The sequence below is a fragment of the Pieris napi genome, chromosome 11 (assembly GCF_905475465.1).
Source record: "Pieris napi chromosome 11, ilPieNapi1.2, whole genome shotgun sequence".
NCBI classification, from domain to species: Eukaryota; Metazoa; Arthropoda; class Insecta; order Lepidoptera; family Pieridae; genus Pieris; species Pieris napi.
Window position 1 is genome coordinate 12,262,365 of NC_062244.1, and position 27,877 is coordinate 12,290,241.

Sequence of the window (27,877 nt, forward strand, 5' to 3'; positions counted from 1 at the left end):
CCCACTCGAAAAGCACGAAATCGAAATGAAATCTGCACGCTTTTATAAATTGATTTCTTTGTGGCTCTGTAAAAGTATGTAATCCGTTTAAGGGCCGTTAGACTGTTTCCATAAGCAAATTTAAAAGTATACTCAAATGGATGAGACGAGAATGTATTTTAACTATAGATCAATATTGCCCATTAAATTGATAAAATCAAGCTGAAGATTTTAAATGGAAATATCTCATAATTAAGTCTTCTAGAACAATTTTCTTGACAAAGTACAGGCCAATATTACACTTGATCAATTTACAATAAATATTAGAGTTTAATAAAGTTAATTTGGAAATAATAATAATAATAGTTATGAGTGTAAGTAAATTGATTTATATTTTACAAATGCGTTAAAAGTTCAATTAAAATAAATCAATGGCGCTACAACCTTTTCTGGTCTGGGCCTCAAATTTCTGTATCTGTTTCATGATCGATTGTCAATCTAATAGGCAAGTAGGTGATCAGCCTCCTGTGCCTGACACACGCCGTCGACTTTTTGACTTTCAAACCGGTTTCCTTACGATGTTTTCCTTCACCGTTCGAGCGAATATTAAATTCGCACATAGAACCTAGGACCTCAGGCATGAGAGTCGCACGTTGACGCCACTAGGCTAACACTGCTCAAAGTTCAATTAGCTGAATGAATGAATGTGTTAAAAATATTAAATCTTTTCACCTCATAAAGGGTAAAGCTAACTGAAAGATGTATCATTTAGAGCTAAACGACCTGTCGTAATTTGTCTCGCGTGTAACGTTCATTGAAAACTATTATCCATTACCATTACAACGAAGGACGTAACAAATTTTGATTCTAAAACTATATTATTTTATCAGGGCTGTTATATTGAAAGAATAATTATTAGAATTTAAAAAAAAATTCTTTATAGGCAGATCCTATGTACTGTAAAACCAATATATATATACATATACCTATAATATAGTCAGCTAAGATACAGCAACTTTTTTCTTTTTAAAGCAGTTTTTGCAGGGCACCACCACTGTGGAACCAGCTACCCACTGAAGTATGTCCGAACCAATTCGGCTTAGGGTCCTTCAAGAAAAGAGCATATCAATTCATAAAAGGCCGGCAACGCACTCGTGAGCCCTCTGGTATTGAGAGTTTCTTTTAGTATATTTATTTCTTTTTTATATTGTATTTAAACTAGATGTGAATAAATAAAGGCTTATTATTATGATAATAATTATTTAAAAGGCCGAAAACATACTCGCTAGGCCTTTGGCATTGAGAGTCCATAGGCCTTTAAATATGTATCACTTACCATCTTGCCCGTTTGCCCCCAGTTCTATAAAAAAACCTTGCAACGTTTTCGTTCGATAGGCTCAAAATAATACATTCTCAAATACATGTGATTCGTGACACACAGTTCTTATCGTGACCCGACCGCCTAACCTCTATTTATCAGTTGTAAGGAAAAGTAAATCGAGCAATATTGCGTGAGTCACTCAAACAATTATGTACTTCTGTTTGCATAATGCTTATCGTATTACACGAGAAATTGACAAAGCAAAAGGCTTTCTGGGCTCGCGTGATGGGACGTGTTTGCATCGGTAATTTGTTTGTTGGCAGCACCACGCTTGGCTACATTAATGGATGCTTATGCACGCGAAAGGAAAACCTTTTCTCTACTCTTTGTGATTACGAGCGATTAAGAAGACTTGTCGCAGTACATTCGTACTAGTATTCTTCAATTGTTTCTTGGACTCATATTAACAAATGAATCATAATAACGGAAAAACTAGCATATCTAGGAACACAACAACTATACGGAAAAAGAGTATTCACATATGTCATGTGGTAATGGTGTAATGGTTGCATCTCCTCACAAACGTTGAGTAATACAAAAACTTGGCGATTAAAAAGAGTGGCGGAGAGTTTTTTGCCAGTTCTTCTCTTCCGTTATACGCCCTTGATTTGAAACTGGCAGTAATTGTAAAATTAGAAGCATTTAATATGCATTTCTTTTTTGAAGTTCATAAGTTTACATTGAGTTACCTATATGAATGAATGATTTTTGACTTTGACACAACAACTATACGGAAAAGAGATTACACATTGCAACACTCAATACAAGATCATAATATTAAGAAGAAAAGTTAACAGAACTAGAACAAGCGTTATAAGATCTTTGTGGAGAACACTTGGGGAGGCCTATGCTGAAAGACAAAACGATCAAGAAACCGGAGTCTAATAGGAAACAATAAGATAATATTTACATTTACTTTAACTAAATCTCGTTAATAACTAAGTAGAAATAAGATAAAATGTAACTTACAAGATTGTCAATAAAGGCTATATTTATTTATTAAACAAATGAATGCGTATTATGTGTCCTGCGGGCGAAGGAATCCTCCAACCGAACTACACCGAATCGACAAATCTACACCGTCACATTAACACTTTTTGAACTAAATTAGTGTTAAAATAAAAAACAATAATTAGTATTAAAAATGCTTTAAAGGTAGCAAAAAGACACAGATATCTGAAAACTTCGTAAAGTATCGATCTGTTCTATTAATTACGCATACATTGCCGTATGGTTAAGAATCACATTTGTAATTTGACAATATTTAACTGCATTGGAGAACAAGTCGAAGATTAAAAAGAAACCAGTGCAGCGTATATTCGATTTGTTAACTAGCTCACTACAGCCGTCTAGACAGATCCATTAATTATTGGCCGACGAAAGAATTTACAGTTAAGATTTCTTAGATTAAACTTTGACAAAGCCTTCGGTACCTTTTCATCTCAAAGTATCTTTAACAAAGCATTTTTTTGTTACTTTTGACCTTTTGAAGTTCAATTAGAGCATTTTTGTAGCTAGCAAAACGTTTACGAAATAATTGTATACTTTTACGACTATGTTGGGAGTAATATATGATGTACAGTGCCACACTTTTATTGAAATGTCTTAATAAAACAATGTATAGTAGTATCTAGAAAATACAGTTATGATATGATAGGTTTTGTTACCTGTACTATTAATATAATATCTTTTACGATAGCTAACAATTAGAACCTTTCGATGATTAAAAGTTTGCCATTGTAATTAATAATGCAAGGAATAAAATAAATACATTTTAGTTGGATTATTATTAGAAGTTACCAAAATGGTGACGGTACCAATATCAGCCGCCGGTCAAATAAATAAATAAATAAATAAATCCTTTATTTGCAATGATAGTGGTACAAAATAAAATAAAAACAACAACAAGAAAAGTCCGCACAATCAGCCATACAATAACAGGCATGCAAATGTCATAATAAGATGTCATTTATGAGTAATTGTTAAACTTATATTCTAAATACTCGGTTACGCTGTAAAAGCACCTTGACTTTAAAAGAAAAGTATGTGGCACTGTATAGTACTTCTAAATGTGGTTTTTAATACGTGATCACTTTATCTGTAATGTCACTAGTTAATTATATTTCCTAGTTCATTGTGTTGACGTTATCTATGGTTTAGTAGTACAGATATAAACGCAAATAAACAAAAGGATACTAAGTTATTTTTTTTAATCTGTGGTATGTTTGAAATAGTAATTTCGCGACTATAGATGCCCGTTAACAAAGCACATTTTTATTTATAAATCCTAAAACAACATGTATGCTTAAAATATACAGGAAAGTATGAATTTTACATACATATCTACACATTATACTAAATAAAAATTTCAAACGAGCAAGGGAATAATTAAACATGAAGACACAGAAAAAAAACATTTTAATACTCTATGGCAAATAGTTATTTGTCTACTGACGCGGCAATCCAAATAGCCGTCTCTCGCTGACCACGCTTACTGAAATGCACTTGAAACGTCGAGATATGTAAATTATGTTCAAATTAAACTATATTGAACTATTCTCTAAAGTATTGTATTAATATGTATAGTATACTTGACAAGCTTTGAGAAACCAAATTTGATTTAATAATGGTACGTATTTTGCTATCACTAAGCCCAAGCAAAAATAATACGAATCTAATAGTAACTCTTCAATAAACATACTATTAAATATTTTGGCTTTAAATTTTAAATATACATTATTTAACATTATAAGCAACACACACATATAAACAATTTTCCTAACCTAATAATAATAATTAATAAATAAAAAATTAAAACAAATTTAAAAAGTTTGATCCCTGTGGCATGCTGGCAGCATTTCCTCGCTGTATTGCGATACTTATTCGTTGAGCGAGAAAAGCACCAGCTCTATGGTCACCGGTACTATCTACAAGGCGCCAACTTAAATCTTTAATTAGCGCCTGTGCACTTGAACCCCACGGCCCAAGAGTACTCCAAAGGGAACAAAATCAAGGTTGAAACATTATTTAGTTTATTTACTCTGTTTTAAATTTATTTACGTATTTACCAGTACGAACTGAGTGTAATGTGTAAGTTTAATGAAAAACCATAATTTATACAGCAGAAGTTGAAACTAGTTTGGTAATGAAGTCGAGTCTGTGCAATCGACTGAATCTAACCTATGTCTAAGATAAACAAGCCGCAACTATCTTCCATTCCACTTTGCTAGGAGATGCCTACATTTGAATACACTTTGAACCAGTTCCATCGTTATTACAATTCTGATAATAACAGTTATCTTGGATATTAAGATTATTATGGCGCTGTATTTCAAGTGGAATGTGTTCCGTTTTCGAAAAACTTGTGTTCTTTGTACCGTGTATGTATCTATCGATATATATAAAAATGAACATCGTACCGCCTAACAGTCGATTCTTTATTTATTTTTAATACTTATTCTGCTATTCGGGACACCGATCTAGCTAGTAAGATAAAAAAAAGAAAGTTGATAATACAACAAATACATTATGTCAAAAAATTAAAATTTACCTTCCCGGAACCCCTCCACTAACACTTGAACTTTATGATATGGTATTAAAGTTCAAATTGCCTTTAAATATTATTACGAATACGTTGTATGGGAATATAGAAAAGTGTTGTTTTTTCGACTTTTTCACTCAATTTTTTTTAATTTTCTCTCCGTAAAAACCATCCTCGTACTTCAAGGAATATTATAAAAAAAGAATCAGACAAATCGGTCAAGCCGTTTTCATGTTATGTCGTGACAACGGAAAACGGGTTTCATTTTTATATATATAGATAACAATGAAAATTTAATAATAATAAAGTTTATTTGGTTCTTCACAATATTGCATTTTACAGGTTTACATGCTGCAGATATTGACCATTTTTGTGAGAGGCTGGTGCCTATAAAAGGACTAAAGTCACGTGGTAACAGGTCACCAGCCTTCCATCGCGGACATAAAATATACAAAGAGATGACTACATACACGAACTTGTGTTCTATATGTCACCGAAAATTGTAAATACCGTTAGTTTGTAATCTAATCTAATCGTCAGTTCACAATCTCGCGAGTTAGATTACAATATAGCGATATTTACAATTTTACGGTGACATAAATACACTATGATATTGTATATTTTTGCGTATTATATAGCAATGTACTACAATACATCAGAGTTGCTAAATTCTATGTCAAGTGTTAGGCCTAGATTAATAATTAAGAAAACAATTCAGAAATCTAATCTTAGGACTGGTTCGAATTGAATTAAAAATTGTTATCCATTTAATTAAAGGTAATTTAAGTATGTTTTAATAATAATAATATAAAAAATTGATAAATATAAACTTAAAATAAATTTAAAAAGTTTGGTCCCTGTTGCAATGTACCTTTAATGCTGGCATTTCACTGTATTACTTAAATTCAAATTCAAAAATCATTTATTCACGTAGGTAACACAATGTACACTTGTTATGCGTCATTAAAGAAATACATATTAATGCTTCTAATTTTACATTTACTGCCAGTTTTCAAATCAAGGGCGTTGAACGGAAGAGAAGAACTGGCAATAAACTCTCCGCCACTCTTTTTAATAGCCATGTTTTTTTTTTTACACAACGTTTGTAAGGAGCTGCAACCATTACACCATGTTCCACATGACATCTTAAGTAATTAATAATAATAACATAAATTAAAAACAAAGACTTGTCCCCTATCAGCAGGAGGCATGGTGAAATAGGAGCACGCACTTACATTCTAGTGGGAACAACACCCAAACACATAGCCGAAATAATTAACATCTTATTCGTTGAACGAGGAAAGCACCAGCTCTGGGGTCACCGTTACTATCTACCAGGCGCCAACTTAAATGTTTACATATTATATGTTCGATAAAATATGTTGACTTTATTTCTTTGAAGTCAATTGTAATTTGCCTTGTAAAACATTTTAAATCTATAGTCTATAAATCTATGAACAAATTTACCTGAGTTAAAGCAGTACAAAAATGATAGGATCTTTTTCTTTATTTTTCTGTATTCTCTAATTTTATTCTTAAAACCCGTTACCCGCGGGACACAAAAATCCGCCGATACTAAAAGGTTTCAATGACAGGTGGTAAATTCACTTAATTGGCAAGACTCGACACGAACCGCAACCGAGGCAGCTGATAACTTTTACAGGGTGTCACATACCATTACTAATGGATTAGCCGGGGGAATATTCTTATCTCGTAATCACCAGTGTCGCATCTTAAAACCTTCGGGATTAATAGGCTTACATATCGATTTTAAATCGTGGTAAATTCAACAGCCGTTTCTTTTTATGTTGCTAGAGAATATTAGGAAACATTTATATTGAGCTCTGATATCAGCCAAACGTAAGCTTGTTATTGTCATAAACCTTTACTTCATGGGAACTCAACATGCTTTAACTTAGTTTGGTTAATGTTCTTATTTTAAAATATTCAATACTATAAAATATGTAAAGAATAAGTAATGATCTGTTTTTAAGAACTAAGTTAAACCTTAAAGTTGGTTTTCACTTTTTTAATTTTCTGTAACCAAAAAATACTAATCAAAATGTATGATGTTTATTTATAGATATCAACTGTTGCAACTCATCCAGGTATAGGCCGTTCCTCGAACCTCATATTCCTTTTACCTTCCCACCTTGAGGTTACCAGTGGTAACTTACCACTCTGTGATCTTTAATATAATTTCACTACAGTATATCTCAGAGTTCGGTGTGCTTCTTGGCAAAGGTTCCATCTTCCACTGCTCTCTATTCTTTGCGACTCTTCTCCAGTTCTGGCCTACTGTTAATTTGAGTTCGTCCTCCCACCTTTTGCGTTGTCGGCCTCTTCTTCGTTTCCGTCTCATTCCGTAAATCATTTTTCATTGGGGCTCCGTAGCATATGACCCGTCCATCTCCATTTCATTTGGTCTATTAATGAGAATGTTTATAATAGTAGATATTGGTATAAGAATTGTTGAAACAATTTCGAATCGATTGTCAAATAAGGTTAGATCGTAAAGAAATTTTGTTTTTCGTGTCGCGTCCCGGTATCATTGTAAATAGAAGTGTGAAATGCCCGTTTAATTGGCTCGGTACTGCACGACGTGCGAGGCATGCTCAGATAAGAATGGCCACAGACTATAATCATGAGTTGCTTTTGGTCCAATTATTGAAAAATTCACCATGATTTATTCACATAAAATAATAGCAATTAATTTTATCCTTGAACACTTTTAATTGGAGTGTTTATGTTTTCGTGTGCTTGTACCTATTATTAGTACGTTTTATTTGTGTTTTAAAGAGTAGTCTTTAAAAACATTTTTCTTAGTGAAGCAATTAAAAGCCACTTCTCCAAATAACTTTTATTATTATATATCCTTTATTTTTTATGTCTGTTATGTTTCTTCTTTTCTTATTTAATATTGAAATATTACAAAATTTAAAGATGTTAATTGTTATAAATTATTAAATCATTTAGCATTAAATTGAATTGAAATACATTTATGAAATCCGCATACAAATCGCAGCTATGCAACTCTTGTTGCTAATTTTAATAGCAACTCTTGCTTGTACATTAAGAAAACAGACGTTTCTCAGGCACCTACTTGCCAAAAGTAAACTTTATAATAATAATTTCATATGCTACTATTTTACTATATAAAGCGCAAATTCGGCCCCACATGGAGTACTGCTCTCACCTCTGGGCGGGGGCTCCCCAGTACCAGCTCCTTCCACTTGACCGTATTCAACGCAGAGCGGTTCGAATCGTCGACGACCAATCTCTTTCCGAGCGGCTTGATCCTTTGGCGTTGCGTAGAGATGTGGGGTCTCTCTGCATCTTCTACCGCATTTACCATGGAGAGTGTTCAGAGGAGTTGTTCGGATTAATACCTGCAGCTGAGTTTCGTCATCGGACGTCGAGGCAGAGTACGAAATTCCACCCGTATCACCTCGACGTCCGCCGTTCCACAACTGAGCGTTTTTCAAGGCAGTTTTTGCCGCGCACCACCACTTTGTGGAACCAGCTGCCCATTGAGGTATTTCCGAACCAATTCGACTTAGGGTCCTTCAAGAAAAGAGCGTACCGATTCCTGAAAGGCCGGCAACGCACTCGCGAGCCCTCTGGCATTGAGAGTGTCCATGGGCGGCGGTATCACTTAACATCAGGTGAGCCTCCTGCCCGTTTGCCCCCTGTTTTATAAAAAAAAAAAAAAAAAAAATGCTAAGGTATAAAGCGTAAAACGTATTTTTGCTATCAAACAAAGAATGCAGGATGTATTACTCATAGCCACGGTGAATAATGAAAATCGACAGGACTGCACCGTGCGCGGATAAAAATAGTATTTTTAATCAAAACTCATCGAAAAGATATTCCACGTTTGGAACTTGCAGGGCTTTTTGTTAATTATAAATTTCCAATGAAATATTCACATTGTAAGACTATTTAGGATGCTTGAACAGTTTACACTGCGAAAATAATGTTATAGTAAAAAGATGGCGATTTTCTTTGCTAGATTTATAAATACTTCTGTTTCCCTCTCGGGAGTCCTAGATTTGAATTCCGGGGATATATACTGTCTATGTCCTTAAATTATAGTCTAATTACAGTCAAAACCATTTACGACGACATCGTTTAGAACAACAAACCGGTTATATTGCCAAAATCAAGGGTCCCAGCTGAATTTTATTAGACCGCCTTATATAAAAATAACAGATTTTGTTGAAAAGTGTAGAAAAATGATAATTATTTTACGTAACGTCTTTTTAGTATAATTTTCATGTGAAATAAATAAAATGTAGTTTTATTTTATTCATGAGTATATTGATCACACATTCAATAATTAGTATGTATTAGGTACTTAATAACAACGTCATCGGCTGTTACGACTATCGGTTTTTACGACCAAACATGATGTCGTTATAATAGATTTTGATTGTAATACCTTAAAGTGCTCCCGCTTCATCCCAAATACGGAATCATCCATATAAAAGTTTAGTGTTTGGTTTACTGAACTCATTTGTAAGTTCGTGCTTAGTGAGTAATCTTATGTACAAATGAAGTACAAATGACATTTGTAAGACAATTTTAAATTCAAATTTGCATTGTGTATTCATAAACAAAACTAAGAGGATTGTTGCTTGGGGCTTAATTGAGAGTTGCACTATAATCTAATAAGCTGGAAACATCAAGTTTCGAGGAAGCATTTTGGTCGTCTTGAAGAATGTTTTTATTACTAATACACCACGGGCCTAGTAGGAAGGTTGCTGAGAAATAAGTCATTTGAATTAGTGTACGTTTAAGTGCTAAACAGTGGTAAGTGGAAAAAGTAGAACACATGAACAAAGTGTCTTCCCTTCAGAGTGTACGTCGTGTTATTGGACACTTTCTTATGTTTCATATCTTTATTAGTAAATTACTTATTAGTCTTAGTCTTAGTCGATTTATTTAAAAAAACTAACCCAGTATTTGATTACAGGAATTTAAGATTTCTTACGTAATTTTGGAGTGAATAAATAAATAATTTAATAGACAATAATGTAACATTGTTTATGGAATAAAATGATTAAAAATCGGGGTTAAATTCAATTCAATGTACTTTTTCTTTTACGTATAATTGTTCTGTTGGTGTGCTATCTAAAGATTTGTCCATAGTACGTCCAATCGTTGACATGGTAGAGTGACACAGTGTTTTATGCCTATATAGAACTGTATTTCGAATTCAAAAGAACAAAGAAAATAAGGGAAAAACGAGATAAACGAAATTAGGTTATTTACAAAATGCGTCAACAGCCTTAAAGTTCGGAACACGTTCAAAGCCTATTCACGTGTCATTCGAAATGAAATATTGGACGTCAGTATTTTATACCCAAATTATTGTGCAATATGTACGTGAATTTGGAAAGTCAGTGATTACTCAGCGCAAAGTGTAACAAACACACGTAAAAATTCGAATCTCGCTTTTATTTGTTTCATTATTAAAAAAAAGGGTTATCAGTCGGTAAAAACTAACGGCCTCCCAGCTCCATCAAGCTGGAACCCGCTTTAGAAAAAACTTGATTTTTCTAAATTTACTTTTATCTACAAACGATGCTAGTGAATGTAGTAAACTTTATTTTTTTGTAGTATCATTAATTGCGCCGAAAAAATAATTAATACCGCGCAAAGCAGGAAATATTACAAATAATTCAATAAAAAACTTTGAAACGGGTGCTAAATTGTTTGTAGTTTATTGTAGTGACAAAAAAAAAATTTTTTACCCCACTTTATTAAAAACTACGGAATAAATGCTAAAATAACGGAACTATGCAAAAAAAAAGACACCGACTCAAAAACTATAAACGATGCTCATAAATGTAGTATACTTTATTTTTTTGTAGTATCATTAATTGCGCCGAAAAAATAATTAATACCGCGCAAAGCAGGAAATATTTCAATAGTTCCGTTATTTTAGCATTTATTCCGTAGTTTTTAATAAAGTGGGGTAAAAAAAATTTTTTTTTGTCACTACAATAAACTACAAACAATTTAGCATCCGTTTCAAAGTTTTTTATTGAATTATTTGTAATATTTCCTGCTTTGCGCGGTATTAATTATTTTTTCGGTGCAATTAATGATACTACAAAAAAATAAAGTATACTACATTTATGAGCATCGTTTATAGTTTTTGAGTCGGTGTCTTTTTTTTTGCATAGTTCCGTTATTTTAGCATTTATTCCGTAGTTTTTAATAAAGTGGGGTAAAAAAATGTTTTTTTGTCACTACAATAAACTACAAACAATTTAGCACCCGTTTCAAAGTTTTTTATTGAATTATTTGTAATATTTCCTGCTTTGCGCGGTATTAATTATTTTTTCGGCGCAATTAATGATACAACAAAAAAATAAAGTATACTACATTTATGAGCATCGTTTATAGTTTTTGAGTCGGTCTTTTTTTTTGCATAGTTCCGTTATTTTAGCATTCATTCCGTAGTTTTTAATAAAGTGGGGTAAAAAAATTTTTTTTTTGTCACTACAATAAACTACAAACAATTTAGCACCCGTTTCAAAGTTTTTTATTGAATTATTTGTAATATTTCCTGCTTTGCGCGGTATTAATTATTTTTTCGGCGCAATTAATGATACTACAAAAAAATAAAGTATACTACATTTATGAGCATCGTTTATAGTTTTTGAGTCGGTCTTTTTTTTTGCATAGTTCCGTTATTTTAGCATTCATTACGTAGTTTTTAATAAAGTGGGGCAAAAAATTTTTTTTTTGTCACTACAATAAACTACAAACAATTTAGCACCCGTTTCAAAGTTTTTTATTGAATTATTTGTAATATTTCCTGCTTTGCGCGGTATTAATTATTTTTTCGGCGCAATTAATGATACTACAAAAAAATATAGTATACTACATTTATGAGCATCGTTTATAGTTTTTGAGTCGGTGTCTATTTTTTTGCATAGTTCCGTTATTTTAGCATTTATTCCGTAGTTTTTAATAAAGTGGGGTAAAAAAAATATTTTTTTTTGTCACTACAATAAACTACAAACAATTTAGCCCCCGTTTCAAAGTTTTTTATTGAATTATTTGTAATATTTCCTGCTTTGCGCGGTATTAATTATTTTTTCGGCGCAATTAATGATACTACAGAAAAATAAAGTATACTACATTTATGAGCATCGTTTATAGGTTTTGAGTCGGTGTCTTTTTTTTTGCATAGTTCCGTTATTTTAGCATTCATTCCGTAGTTTTTAATAAAGTGGGGTAAAACAATTTTTTTTTTGTCACTACAATAAACTACAAACAATTTAGCACCCGTTTCAAAGTTTTTATTGAATTATTTGTAATATTTCCTGCTTTGCGCGGTATTAATTATTTTTTCGGCGCAATTAATGATACTACAAAAAAATAAAGTATACTACATTTATGAGCATCGTTTATAGTTTTTGAGTCGGTGTCTTTTTTTTGCATAGTTCCGTTATTTTAGCATTTATTCCGTAGTTTTTAATAAAGTGGGGTAAAAAAAATTTTTTTTTGTCACTACAATAAACTACAAACAATTTAGCACCCGTTTCAAAGTTTTTTATTGAATTATTTGTAATATTTCCTGCTTTGCGCGGTATTAATTATTTTTTCGGCGCAATTAATGATACTACAAAAAAATAAAGTATACTACATTTATGAGCATCGTTTATAGTTTTTGAGTCGGTGTCTTTTTTTTGCATAGTTCCGTTATTTTAGCATTTATTCCGTAGTTTTTAATAAAGTGGGGTAAAAAAATTTTTTTTTTGTCACTACAATAAACTACAAACAATTTAGCACCCGTTTCAAAGTTTTTTATTGAATTATTTGTAATATTTTCTGCTTTGCGCGGTATTAATTATTTTTTCGGCGCAATTAATGATACTACAAAAAAATAAAGTTTACTACATTCACTAGCATCGTTTGTAGATAAAAGTAAATTTAGAAAAATCAAGTTTTTTCTAAAGCGGGTTCCAGCTTGATGGAGCTCGGCCTCCCTCCAGTTATCGAGAAAAAAGCCGATTAAGTAACCCTTATCTGATTGTCATCATCATTAACGCACTTAAGCAAATCAGACCTTGGCCTGGTCAAGCAAGCACCTCCAGCCAGTTCCATTATGTGGTTTTAGCATCCAAATCTGGATTCCCTTAGCTTGAAGAAGGTACACTCAAGATAGTCACACAATCCAGCCAACATGGCCTGCCGAGGCTTTTTATCAAACAGCCTTTGTGTATCTATATCTAATCCTTATGAAGATTTTATTAATTAAATGATAAGGTAAAAGCAGGATTTGGAGCTACTAAAAAGCTTACAAATTTAGTATTTATAGATTTCATCTTCATCAATTCCACCCTTATCACCTCGACATCCACAACTGAGCGTTTCTTAAGACAGTTTTTGCCGCGCACCACCACTATGTGGAACCAGCTATCCACTGAAGTATTTCCGAACCAATTAGACTTAGGGTCCTTAAAGAAAAGAGCGTACCAATTCTGCTTCAAGAGAAGAGGGAGTGCCTCGCTATATCGCTTAACGTGAGTCTCCTGCCCGTATTACGCCTGTTATATAAAAAAAAAATGTTTGTTTGTAAAGTCGGGTTACGGATGATAGTTTAACGTGACAACGTCATAACAAAACAACGATGAAATTATTATTTTATGTACATAACATCGAATAATTTTTATTGAATTATCAGTATTTTGTTTGGATACAAAGGAGTAAATCTTCAGACGCATAGGCCAATCGAGTGCACGAGAGATAAATGCGGCGCAAGCGTACAATGATCGTAACGGGACAATGAGCGTAAATGGTCAAAGAGCGTAACGAGACAACGGGCGTAACGGGACAATGAGTCGTGTATTTTTGTGCATGCCGGCTGCATGCATCAAATAAAATAAAGAAAATTATAGTACGACAGATATCAATGGCAACAAAGTATAGAATTGCGTATAATAGAGTCCACGTCCCACTTTATTGTGAGATAAGGCGAGTTAAATATGGCAATTATTCAAGGCACAAGTTTCATTGTACGTGCTCATGTCATAACCGCGATTTATATTAGGTTTTGAAGATTCCTGCCGACTCGTCCGGTTGGACAATCTTTATTCAACACAAATTTATTTTTAAAACAGCTTTAAAATAATAAAAGATGTGAAGTGTCTATATTAGCTTTATATAACACAAATTTATTAATAATTAATTTAAAAGGACAGCAAAATAATACAAAACTGTATCTTCATTATCACTTCATCGTGAATTTGAGCGTTTCAAAATTATAAACAAATATTTCTCTTGGGTTTCTGTGTGTATTAATCAGATCTTGAAATATAAACAATAAATAATTAGGATTCGATTACTTTTCTACGATTTAAAATCATATACATTTCAAAAATCATAATATCGTATATTTAATACACAGCTATGTATAATTATATTACATACAAAAGAAACCGCTACGTCTAATATTCCAAAGATTTCAACAGAATTGGATATTTCCCTTTGATCGACAGAGATAAGAAGTTACTAACCAAAGTCGTTACCGGCTCTTAAGCTATCTCCGAGGCAATATTGGAATCAGACAATTCACAAAAAATGAGCACTGATCCCCATCTAAGAGATGTTTATCGCATTAATATAATATGGCATTAAGATTACAATGGACCGGCTTTATGGCTCAAGGAATATGGAGACCCCTCTTTGTTGTGAAAATAACTTTATGCCTCTCGAATGTGGCATCAGCAAATGCTTTTCATTGGAAAGCATAATTCGATACTTCGCTAGACCCTCAAGATATATTTCAAAGATAAACTCAATTGTGATTTAATAATAATAATAAATCCCATTTTATTTCTAATAATGTCAAAAAAAATATACAGCTTAGCTTAAATTTTTTTACTTGTTATCCTATATCCTAGCTGCCTTCAGTAGCGTCGATGGGAACCCCTTCGCGGGTAAAGCCTCCTCCAGCTTTTTCCAACTGACACTGTCCATGGCTTTCTTTCTCCATTCTCTTCCTGCTTCTATTTCTTCTTTTCTTTTTTTTGATTGTGATTTAATAAGCCCAAAGAACATATCACTAATTACGTTATTTATATAACTACTTAATACTTACCTACAATCACCACTCTGTTCGTTACCAGTAGCTACGAAGACTTTATTAAACTTAGTTACAGAAAACGGTGTTATTTTCTTAATAAAGTAGAGTCCAACTTTAGGTTAAAGTACTAAGTACAAGAAATATTATTAGCTTAAACTTAAAACAATGTAAATAAAAAAGTTAAATCGACAATTTTGCTGATAGTACAATCTAAGCCCTCACGAAGTACACTTTTGTCATTCACATTTCTTATGCGGAATTAAATCGTTTGTGTTTCTTTGTGTGCGCCGTTTCTGGGTTAAATTGGTAAAGAAAATGTTTAGAAAGATTTTGTTTGTAAAGTAAGGTATGTTTTGAGAAATATTTTCCTGTCATTAGGTAATTTTGGTTCGCAAAACGGGCGAAATGTATGCATTAATAAGTTCTATACATTCCCATAGACTAGTCTGACTTTTATCTGTAATAAATAACTTTTACCACAAATAGCGCTAGGTCCCTTCTTCACACAACAACAGATATTATTATTCTTTTAAAGGAGGTTTTTATTTGACGACTACATTTTCTACTTTTATACAATAAATGGTATGTTTATTCTTTTTAGAGGAGTGTTGGCCTAGTGGCTTTATCGTGCGACTCTCATCCCTGAGGTCGTACGTTCGATCCCCGGCTGTACACCAATGGACAGGACAGGACATTTTTTCTATGTGCGCATTTAACAATAGTAAGCTCGAACAGTGAAGGAAAACATAGTGGGGACACCGGCTTGCCTTAGACCGAAAAAGTTGACGGCGTGTGTCTGGCACAGGAGGCTGATCACGTACTTGCCTATTAGATTGACAAATGACCATGAAATTGACCATTCTGTATAGAAATCTGAGCCCCAGATCTAAAAAGGTTGTAGCGCTACTGATTTATTTTTATTTATATTCCATCTCGTGTCTGTACATTCGAAAAACGTAATCAAAAGACATGAGGGCGATGAAAAGAGGAATGAACGCCCTGATTTCAGAGACAGAACCATTGTTACGCTTACCGCCGATATATCGAAAATTATTGTCAATAATAAAATTTATCGACGTCAGAAAATATTGTAATACATAATTATTTAGCTTTTTCAATGTTTTACTAAATAAGCATAAATTCGAAATTAGTTAATTAAGGGTGTTTTGTGGTTTAACGGGTTCTTGGCTCACCACACGCAAAATAATTTTACTGTAACCACTCAATAAACTTTTGATTTATTAGGCGCCCGGAGCACAGTAAAACTTATCGCATAAACTAAATTACTATCGTGTAATTACTTTTAGTTATAGAAATTGTTTATTTTTGGTTATTTGATATCTTAATGTCAAGTAAGGTTAAAGGGTAGTGGGTAAGGGCTTCATAGCCCAGCGTTCTTATTAAGTGAACCCGTCGAGGGGTGTATCGGGTTCGATTCCCGGTCGGAGCGCAAGTTTTTTAAATTTATAGAAATTAAAATAAGAAATTCATTTGCGATCTCCGCCATTAAGTTGTGGAATACGCTGTCCGCGTACTATACGATTGGCTACCTCTCTGTCATCTTTTAAAACTCTTCTGTATAATCATTTCTTAACCTTATCCTATCCTCATCAATCGTGACTTGTATAATTCTTATGTTTCCTTTTACATCACTATTCGCTGTTCATGAATTTGTAAGATTAGCTTTTAAGTTTTTAAACTGTTATTAATTTTTTTTGTACTACTTTAGATTAAGGTTATATATATATATATATATCTATTTTATATAACATTTGGTTCTGCACTTCTCGCACGCATCATGTTTCTTTTTTTTTTAGTTTTTCTCTTTAACTAGGGTTGCCTGGAAGAGATCGCTTATTAGCGATAAGGCCGCCCGTTGCATCCCTTATAATTTTTTTGTATTGTGTTTCTTTTAATTGCAACGAAGTGTAAATAAATAAATAAAATAAAAATAAATTCGTGTTCTGCCTTTAGGAGAGTTGTGCGGTACCGGGCGAGTGCTTAAACCGTATATGGAGGGCACGGTCAAATTTCTAAGAACAACAGTAACAACAACATCCCTTTTTTTTTCTTGGGTAGAATGCCAGTAGAACCCCTAGGGCCCATCTTAGGGGGAAACCCCACATGACACCCAAGAAGAGTCATCGCAAGGGCACCCATTTTAGTGGGTTTGTGCCTAGGCCTTCAGTTTAGCAATCATTATAATGCAGACATAGGGGATGTTATTAATTCCTATATACAGGACTAGCTGCCCCCGCGAACTTCGTTTCGCCTTAATATCTTTTTTTTACTTAGCCCACCTTCTAGTACCTATATATACGTATATGTAACATTTTTCTATGCCCCATAGAGACTGTTCACTTTTCCGGAATAAAACTTAAGTACAAAATAAAACTAAATTTTCCATTTTGTGTCAATTTATATTCCTGAGAGTTCAAGGAATTAATAATAAAAAATACTGTTAAAAACCGTGGCTTAACCGGTCTACCGTCACGCAGCCCTAGCTACAAATAAGCAAGTATAATTAGTCGCAAGTCTAGAACGACTATTTATAGCAGCCTAGTATTGATTACGAATAAATTATGAGAGGAATGTAATAGATAGCGCCCCAACTTGTTGTTAAGGCCTATAAGGAAAATAATTTGTATAATTAATTTTTGAGCATTAAAAATATATTATTTATACGTTGTATTGTATTAATTTAATATATAATAATAAAAAAAAAAAGTGTGTGCGTACAAAGTACACGTCAGAAATGAAAATTCTATGGCAAATTAATTTTTTAAGTCTTGTTCATATTTATACAAATCTAATACTTTAGATTTCCGAGACTGAGAGGGAGGGAAAAAGGAAGATATTTTAGGAATTTAATTGTCATTAAAATATTAAAAGTGTCGAAAAATAATACAAGTCAAAATTATTTTTTTTAATTTATTTTTTCGAAAATAAATACGTTTGAGAATTTTTCATTTGTGATTTCAATAAATTATTTTGCATAAAATATAAAATACTAATATTTCAGAAATTCTCTTTACGAAATTTTAATTTTAAAATATAATTTCTATAAGGTAATTCTCTCTCTCTCTCAATCGGTCTCAATCGCTCTCTCCCTTTTCTTCGACAAAAACGCTGCACGTCTTCGAGACGCTAATATTATTATTATTGCGTTTCATCCGAAAAAAAATTACCCTCATGCGCCTAAAGAAGTTTCACTTAGAAAATATATGATACTATTTTATTATCTGTACTAAGTACACTTCAAAAAAATCTATTGATATCGGGATTCAAATCCACGACCTCGGGAACAGTAAGCACGCTCAAAAATAGCTGAGCATAAAAAAGCTTTGTAAGACTTAGGGTCTGTTTCACAATGTCCGGATAAGTTCCACATAAGTTCCAAATAAGCTATTTATTACTTATTGGTAGGATAAACACTATTGTTGCGTTTCACAACTGTCAGATAGCGCTATTCGTCACATAAAGTCCATCATAAGTTATATGTCGGATGAAGTGGCAAATAGCACAATTTATCTGAAACATAAGTGTGTTTGACTGATGTCAGACAAGAAAACGTTGTGATTCAATAATATGATGGACGTTTTTGAAACTCTTGAAGATGAGTTTGATGAATACTTTGATCGCATCACAACACCGCGCAGGAATCCCGTATTTCAGAATAGAACCAACTATATGCAGACATTGGACGAAACGGACTTTAGGACACGGTTCAGACTTACTAAAGAAGCCGTGATGTTTGTTTATTCAATGATTGAAGAAACAATTTCTGCTCCTACAGAAAGGTAAGTACCTACATACATACAACCCGCAATGATTGGTTTAGCTACCAGATAAGCGCTGCTGGATCCACTTAACAATAGATTTTCTATTGTGTCTGGTTTTCCTAGAAAAAATAAGTAGGAATAGGAATCTATTTACCTAACCAACGAATTCCTTATGTACCAAATCTAAGCCATGTTTGTTTCAGAAATCATGTTATAATGCCGATTACTCGTCTACTATTGACTTTGAGATATTATGCAACAGGAAGTTTTCTCACAGTAGTCGGTGATTTCTCTGGTGTCAGCAAAGCTTCTTCTTCCCGTTTCATTACAAGGAATATTAAATGACCAACAAAAAGGTTAAGGTTCTATGTTTTTCTATAGAATTTTGTAACTTTATTTGTTCGTAACAAAAAAACGGAACATACGAATTTGGTGTTGCTACCACAATCTTCTTTATGTGTCGGATAGTTATGTGCCGGATAAAATATGATTGTGAAACGCAAAGTTTCTTATTCGGAACTTTTATCTTCCAAATAATTTATGTGTTGCATAGCTATTTGGTACTTTATCCATACATTGTGAAACAGACCCTTAACAAGATTAAATTTCGAATAACGTTTTATACAAACCAAAATGGGCCTGTCTAAATCGTCATTTAAATCCTTTTGAAGATATCATTAACAACCGGATATCCGTTGATTGATTTTATGTAAGTTACTTACTATTTGTATACGATGATGAGTCCTTACACGTAATTTGATTATGGTCATCTGTTTAAAGTCAAGACAGGTATTACAAATTATATAATACAATTAAACAATACGCTTTCTATCTCTCATAATCTTATGAACGTGTTTTTTTAAATATTTATAGGCAGTACGCCAATCATTTTCAATCCGACCAGTCACTGAACAGTCATTTCGCATGAAGCAAGGTATGATCGTCGCAAGTCCGAAGTCCTGTCTACCTCTTCGGGAAAAAGGCATATAAAAAGGGTATTTTCAAGTGCCCTGGTTATGAAATAGAGGTTATAGCTTCATAAGTCACCAGAGCTAAATAATAATCGTTGACAATGGGCCATAAAGATTTTATAGGCGGTAAAATTCGATCCTCCCGCACGTCGTATCCCGAACCAAGTTGTTAAATACACGCTATCTTAAACTCGATTTTGTTCTGTAAATAAAATCTCTTTAATGTTAAAGACATACTTTGAAATAATTTACGGGTTTTATAAACCTACGTACATATAAGTATATACGTAACAGTAGCTAATAAGGTTGTGTACAAATTCTCCTATTCGGTAAGAAATGGCCGTACCTCGCAATGCGTATTTTTAAATAAAATCTGTTTAGACTTAATTAAAACTATAGTTACTAATAAACTAGAACGTTTTATAAAAGCCAATATTAACGAAAATATGTATGTACTTATAATTTTATATTTCACTAGCGGCCCGTCCCGTCTTCGCACGGGTGGATAGGTATTTTTTTTTATATGTTCTTTAATATTGTGGAACATTTTTCATCATCAATAGTTTTCGCAGCGCATGCGATGAAAGATATTTTAAAGGCATTTTTTACACCTTGGGTAACATTATTGTAGTTTAAGTAGGGATCCTTATTTTTTTCTTGCAATAAAAATAGCATATATTATTCAGTGCTAATTTAGCATTCAAAAGGTGAAAGAATTTTTAAAATCGGTTCAGTACTTTTTGTACCAATTCGCTACAAAAATACTTACATACAAATCATTCCTCTCTATAACATTAGTATAGAAGTACAGATATTAGATACGTTAAGCCAAAAGCCACTTGTTGGCTAAAAAAAACAACAGAACAATGAAATATACGTAACAATTCGTAAAACGCTCAAATCACAAGTTAAATACTATCCGTACAATATAATGTATAATTTTAATCGATCACAACACTAGTGGAATAATATTCACCTGCTCCACACTAACTTCCTACAACGCAGCTGTCGGTCGTTTAAATAAACAAAGGCCTGTCGCCTATCATAACACAATTGTTATGATTGTCCGAGGGTTCGGTTCTAAGAAATCCGGGAAACTTTCCCTATAGCTATCTCTAATTAATACATTGTTTAATTAATTAATTTGGTATCTGTTTACTCTCGGCTCATCCCACGGACATATTTTTTTGAAGACATTTTGGAATAAAATATCCTTAAGGATAATGTTTTTTATTCGTTGAAACGTTTAAAAATACCTCCTGTGTTTATTCTCCATATTAAATATAAATATTATGAAAAAGGTATTTTTTTAATTATAGTGATTGTTAATATGTAATAATTAATTTGTCAAGTCAGTGATCAATCAGACCGGACATACACCACAAGGAAACTCATAAAATATTGAATTTGTTTTCTTTAATGTGATTTACATTACGTAATACAATTCGAAAATGCTTTTCGGCAGTCGTAGTTAAAGAGATTGTCATCACGTTGACAGAGTTTTTTGATATTATTATTAAAGTCTCATATAATGTTAGGGTATTGAGATTCGCTGGATTTTTAGATAGTTGACATGCTGTATCTATATTGTTTTTCTAATATTATTTTAACAAGTGGTAACTTCTAAAACAACATGCATGATTAAAAAATACAAAAGATGAAACAGATATATATCTATATAGAACAGAAATTACAAACTTGCTAAGAATAAACACAGAAAAAAAGGTAAAAATAATAATCACAATAATTTATTACATAATTTTTTTGTTTCGTAAATGTTTGACCATACACATGAATTCTATCTTTGGCTATATCTTTAGTGTAATATTATTTGTTATATATATAATTTATTTTAGCTGTAGGATGACGAGATAAATAAATTAATTCATTAACTAAAACTAAATAGATACTTACAAACTTAAACCTCATTATTATGCAGTGTATGCTAGATATCGGCAAATGTTGCGGCTTTCCTATTTATATATATATGTAATAACATCTGCATACCATGTAGGCAAATGAAAGATTTGGTTTTCGATAAATGTTAAATCAAACAATTAACAGGACGGGGTACAAATGAAAGATTGTAGTCGCGATTTTAGCTAAATATCATATACTACTACTATTATTTATTATATTACATTAATATGTATTATGATATTGTATAATTTATATATAAGTATCCATAATACATATAATATATATATATATGTATAAGTTTGGTAATTGTATGATTTTTTTAAAGTTACTATTTTATTTTTGTTAATTGGTTTATGCACTTCTTGCATTTTACCCTTAGTATTTCTTTTTACATGCCGCTAGTTGTATTCCTAATATTTTATGATACTTGTTTTTATTTGTAATGTAACGAAGTTTTCATTAATTAATAAAAATAATCCAGGGAGGTTAAAAACAAATCGTTTGGCGATGGATCTATTTATCCCGGAAGCCTATAGTTTATAAACAACATCACTCACTACCGAACTTAAATAGGAAATTGCATTCTATTGTATTTTAGAAAATATTTCATAAATTCTGTTAATAATACATGAAAATAATCATACACTTATAATAATTGTGTTCCCACACTTATCTAGTCATATTTTGTATTCAAATAAGTCAGCGTAATCATTTAAATGCCGCTTGCACTTGGTCACGAAATATCACACCCTTTGCCCAAATTACGTTTGTCACGAGGCCTTTTTTCTCACACTCTGATGCGCACCGTCCCTTCTATTGTATTTGACCGATGGAATGTTAAATATTTATCTATTAACAACCTATAACAGATCAACTTTTAAAAATAGACCACGTATTGTTCTAAGAATTTCTCTTTGGGTCATCTTAAACGTTTATAGTGATTTATTTTATATAATGCGTCTGTAGTGTTAATGTTATATGAACAGGTTTAATGCTCTCAATCTAAAAGGCTAAATTAGTTGTGAAATTTCGCTAACAAATGCGAAAATTATTTAAATATGTTAATCATAAAAATAAAATTAAATATTATAATATTAGTCATTACAAAATATGTTTTAAATTCTTTGTGCAAAGCCTGCGTACCATGAAATTCTAAAACAATTTCTCAGACTCAAAGATTGTATTCACATGGCAGTTGTAAAACAGATAATAAAGCAGAGTAGCACATGTTCGTTGAAAAAGCGGTGTAAAAACTTTTTACCTGATACAACACTGTTAAAGGGGCTGAGTTTTTTTTACCACTCCATATTATGTGGGATTTTAAATGGATTTAGGCACGTTCTTTTCACAGATGTGTCGCAGTTGTGCATTTGGTACTTTCGCAAAACGGTAAAATCACAAAAGCAAGCTCTCCAAATTTGTCCGGCGCTAACTAAGGAATTTAGATTATTTTGGGCATGGTTAAGTATTGAATTAAAACCAATCAAAGATGAAATAACCGGCACAATAAACAAATGAAAAATATGTTTTATACTCCGTGGTTCTAATTAATCTCAACACGGAAGTACAGGTAACACCTTTGGGAGCTATAAACCATAAATTAATAAATAGCCCACTGGTACTGGTCAATAAACGAGTGTTTTCGTTATTTAATATCCGAAAGCAGCTGCATGTTTTCAATTACCAAACAGATGATTGATGTTTGAGCCTTTCCACACACCGACAAATTTATCGCAGCCATCGATACTCGACAACTATTAATTTTATCGAAGTGTAGGCTCACAGCCATAATGCAAAGTCATTCTATCTATGGGCGGCTTCAAAGTCCTCAATCGTTCAAAATAAACATAGATTTCTTCGAAACTGGCGTTCGTACAATGAGTTTGATTTATCGATACCGGCTTTAGCACCTTCAATTGTTTACTTTTCGGTTTGACAATTGACATTTAGTTTTTTTTTAATTGACATTACGTTTATAATAATGGTAATTTACGACTTCAGTACAATTAGTATATATAGTAATCAAAAACTATTGATTTTTATATTTAAATCTAGAAAGTCTAATAAATTATAGACAGAATTGTTTATGATATCTTATAAACAAAAGAGTCAGATATGTTTTTTCCTATTTATACAAAAAGTACTTGTGTTTTGATCGTGGGATTCAAAATTTAATTTCCATTTGTAATGGACTAATAAGTAATGTTTAAACCAGCTGGAATCCTAGCAAGAAATCCGACGTCGCTCAGCGGGACACCTCGACAATAGCAACCAAATTAAAAAGGAACTGTAAGCATCGGCTCGAGGCTCGCTAAATTTATTACTCGGAGTTTTTACTCTTTGTTTCGTTCACTAATGAGATTCGAATTAAACTTTTTGACCGACTGCGCTAAACCGGTAAGGAGCGTTCTGTGACGGCCCTGACAATTCTACTATTTAACAAACGATGTGATCTCCGAAGTACAAACCGTGAAGCGATTTTAATAGTACACGCTTGTAGGAATAATGAAGCTTTTTTGTACCAGAAAGATTACGATTTGTGATTACACTAGATTGCCACAATGATGGCGTCTGTCAAGGCTTAATGCAGGTGGTCATTTATGAAATTATTTACGCAAGTACCTACTTACCCTCCGATGATTATAGAGAATATTGCAATAAAATAGGAGGCAATTTCTACACAGGAAAAGAGACTGTATGTCTAGATAATAGAGTTCAAATCAATAACACGTTTGAAGGCTTCGCGGGTGGTCCTAGCGTTGACTAAAGAACAGGAACAGAATTGCAAATTTCGCTGTTTCTAATCACTTATTAGTAGATCTTGATTGTTCGATTCTTTGAGATGTTTGATGAGATAAAATGAAGATCCAATTTCGTCATTAGGAAACGAATTGATGTACAAAGAACCTGTCGGTATCCAACAGAGCAGTGTTGGCCTAGTGGTTTTAATGTTCGACTCTTCCTGGGGTCGTACTTTCGATTCCCTGTGCACCAATGGACTACTGTAGAGCATTTAACCCTCGCTGAAGGAAAACATCGTGAGGAAACCGATATGCTTTGGTTCCAAAAAGTCGACAGTGTGTGTCAGGTACAGAAGGTTGATCACCTACTTGACTATTAAATATGAACACGGCAAGATACATCTGAGGCCCAGACCTAAAAGGTTGTAGCGCCATTGTATATACGATCACCATCTCCATTTAATGCATTTCAACTAATTATTATAATTGGTTTATAGTAATAAATTTAAGTTCATTTGAATTTGTATATATATACTATTTTTCATTTACTTCCGCTGTAATAAATGTTATTATATATTTCTTATGTTGTATTTATAGTAAGGACTGTAACAATATTGAAACACGATAATTAACAACAAATTTGATTAAATCCTTAATTAAATGAGTATAAAGAATCTAAATAATTAACACGAAACAATTGAATTACTTCGGACCCGTGTCACTTCCGCCCAAAGGTAAACTTAACCCATCCTGAATTCTGTTCATTAATTGAATTTCAATACAAAATCGATAAAACACTGGCCCAAGTGTTGTGAAACATTTAACCAAACCGATGCTTGATCCGGATTGTAATCCAGCTTCATTGAAACTAAATAGGGTCATCGAGTATATTCTGTCACTTTTCAAACATTGCCATTTTTGTCACAAAGATCCCGAAATCATAAAAGATTTAACTGTCAGTAGCTAGATTTAAAAGCAGCGAATATTTACACTTGAGAGTCTTGCCTTAGTAACTTCAGCGTGCAACTCTCATCCCAGAGGTCGTAGGTTCGACCCCCTCTCTGCACCAATCGACTTTCTTTCTATGCGCAGATTTAACATTCTCTCGAACGCTGAAGAAACACATCGTGAGGAAACCAAAAAAGTCGACGGCGTGTGTCAGGCACAGAAACAGATCATGAAACAGATACAGAAATCTGAGGCTCATCTATAAAGTTCGCGACTCTATGTATATATCTGTAGGTTGAGGTTCACCATGAAAGGATAATTGACTGACAACCCTGGCTGAAAGTGCGTACTTGCCTCCGCCATGCAGCCTTAACAATACTTCATCAAGTGAGCTTCGACGTGTCATTTCACGGCCCATCGAATATTGGTCCGTTTAGCACTTCTATTTCTTCTCCGTTAAGCCTTGACCTATACTTAAAGAGCTATACATACAATTTTATACAGCAACTCCATTTACTGTTATCATTCTAATCGTTTTCAGGGAAGCCGAAATTGTTTAGCACATTCATGCTTAAAAATCCTTGATTTTTACTGAACATTATAACAATTATAATTCTACCTAATTGCATACTTTTTCGCGTCACTAATATAATGTCTATTATCTTTGTTCCATGACATAGACTAGACATATATATCTTAAAGACAAACGTAGACTTTATAAAGCTATGAAGTTACGAATATGCAGACCGTAATTTGTCTAATTAGTTTCTCGTCTTCGCTTTCAACAAAAGGCAATTGGAGTACGTACTTAAAACTTAGAATACCTACTTTAGTTAATGAGAACTTCGTGTAAATGTTTTATATAATTTAATATCCGTCTCTCATATGTTTCTAAACGTATTATTGAAAATCTAATATAAATGATATACCAAACAAAAAATCTATTACGGAAACTTCACAGGTCATAAATAAGGTTTTTAAGTTTACCTCCTAAGATGTTCATTTAAAATTTAAATGATTGGATTAAAAGGTTACTTGGTATTTACATAAAATTCCCATAGTAACTTGGAGACAAGTTACACAACTTTATCGGATATTTTAATTGGTAAAATGTTTAAAATTAATTTATTTCTATGACGTATTGATTAGGTATAAATTTGACAATTAACACATTTATCTCGAGAAGTTATAATAACTAATTATAGGCCAGTAATTAACTATAATTAGGCCAAAATCGTCTTCGCCCACGTATATGGACTATAAAAGCGACCGCCGACTTCACGAAAACAGACGAGATATGACTTAAGACTTTATATTTTCCGCACCATTGATTGCAGACATTAGATAAGAAACTAACTTCACTCGTATGCCAACAACCCCAGCAATACTCTGGAGTAGGGAAAGCATGATTTATTGAGCAAAGTTAGACCATTATTCATCTCATTCGTTACTTCAATAAAAATGCTTTGATATAATTTATTGGGAGCGATATGGATTTTTTATTACTGTCTATTTCAAAATACGACATTACGGAAACGTTTGATGAACCATAAATTTATAAATAAATTGTAAACTATTTCAGGTGTCGAATTAAACTACTTTTTGTAGGTTACAAAGTTTAAATACACTTACCTTTTAGTTTATGACAACGAGCAGTCAGCTTAATTGACGCAAGTTCAAAAACTGGTTATTCCACAAATCGCAGCAAATGTATCTTAATTTAACACGTCACAAACACTTTAAAGTAATTCACAAAATTCACTTCACGAAATGTACACGCACTAGTTAAGTTTCAGTTCACAAAATAACTTAAACACGTAGCGAACCGGTTTCCGAACAGTCCGCACGGCGGGCGTTCGTTCGATGCGAACGCGTGAAGCTCTCTGCATCGGAAGCCTGGCGGGCGAGGGGCGACGGGCGAAAATGGCTTCACAAGTTAATTTTTTTCTCTTTCTTCCTTGAATATTCCGCATATGCCGAGCGCGGTGCACACGCATGCGCTCCAACCCTAAGGGTTGTAATGCATTCGCGCTTTACATAACTTTTGGGACTATCGGAACCACTGTTTAATACCCTTTCTATGTCGTCTTTGTGCATCGCTTCCTCATACCGCGTTAGAATATTAATTAAGGTTGTGAATACTTTAATCCGATCGAATCCATGCCATTAATCTTAATATACGATTAATTGGTATTAGATACGGGTAATTGATGTTTATGACAGCCGAATTTCTTGTTTATATTTTCACACAGTATTTCACACATTTTGTAATAATAATACAGTATCGAAACATTCCTTGTCTCTGGTTAAATGATTTATAAGCAAGTATGTAGTTGGTTAAACTTTTATAGCTGACGGTTTGCCAAAAGTCGGTATAGGACACGCCGATTTCCTTATAAAAAATTTATATGAACGTCTTTTGTAAAGAATAATTTTACACACCGAGGTTATACCGCACGACAATTTAACTAATTCTCTTGGCTGTTGAACGGTGTTGATGAACTAATTG

The 27,877-nt window shown here is 32.8% G+C and overlaps 1 protein-coding gene across 5 annotated transcripts in view; it reads right to left on the reverse strand.

The window, feature by feature from the left end:
* Positions 1-27,264, reverse strand: part of LOC125053721 — a 124,892-nt gene extending 97,628 nt beyond the window's left edge. For 2 of the 5 annotated variants that reach the window (XR_007117617.1, XM_047655230.1), the window contains exon 1: positions 27,001-27,262. The gene's annotated coding sequence lies outside the window, so the exon portion shown is untranslated. Of the gene's footprint in view, positions 1-27,000 lie in introns of all 5 variants that reach the window. The other 3 variants (XM_047655232.1, XM_047655231.1, XM_047655229.1) reach the window with 2 other exon arrangements.
* Between the last annotated feature and the right edge of the window lie 613 nt (positions 27,265-27,877).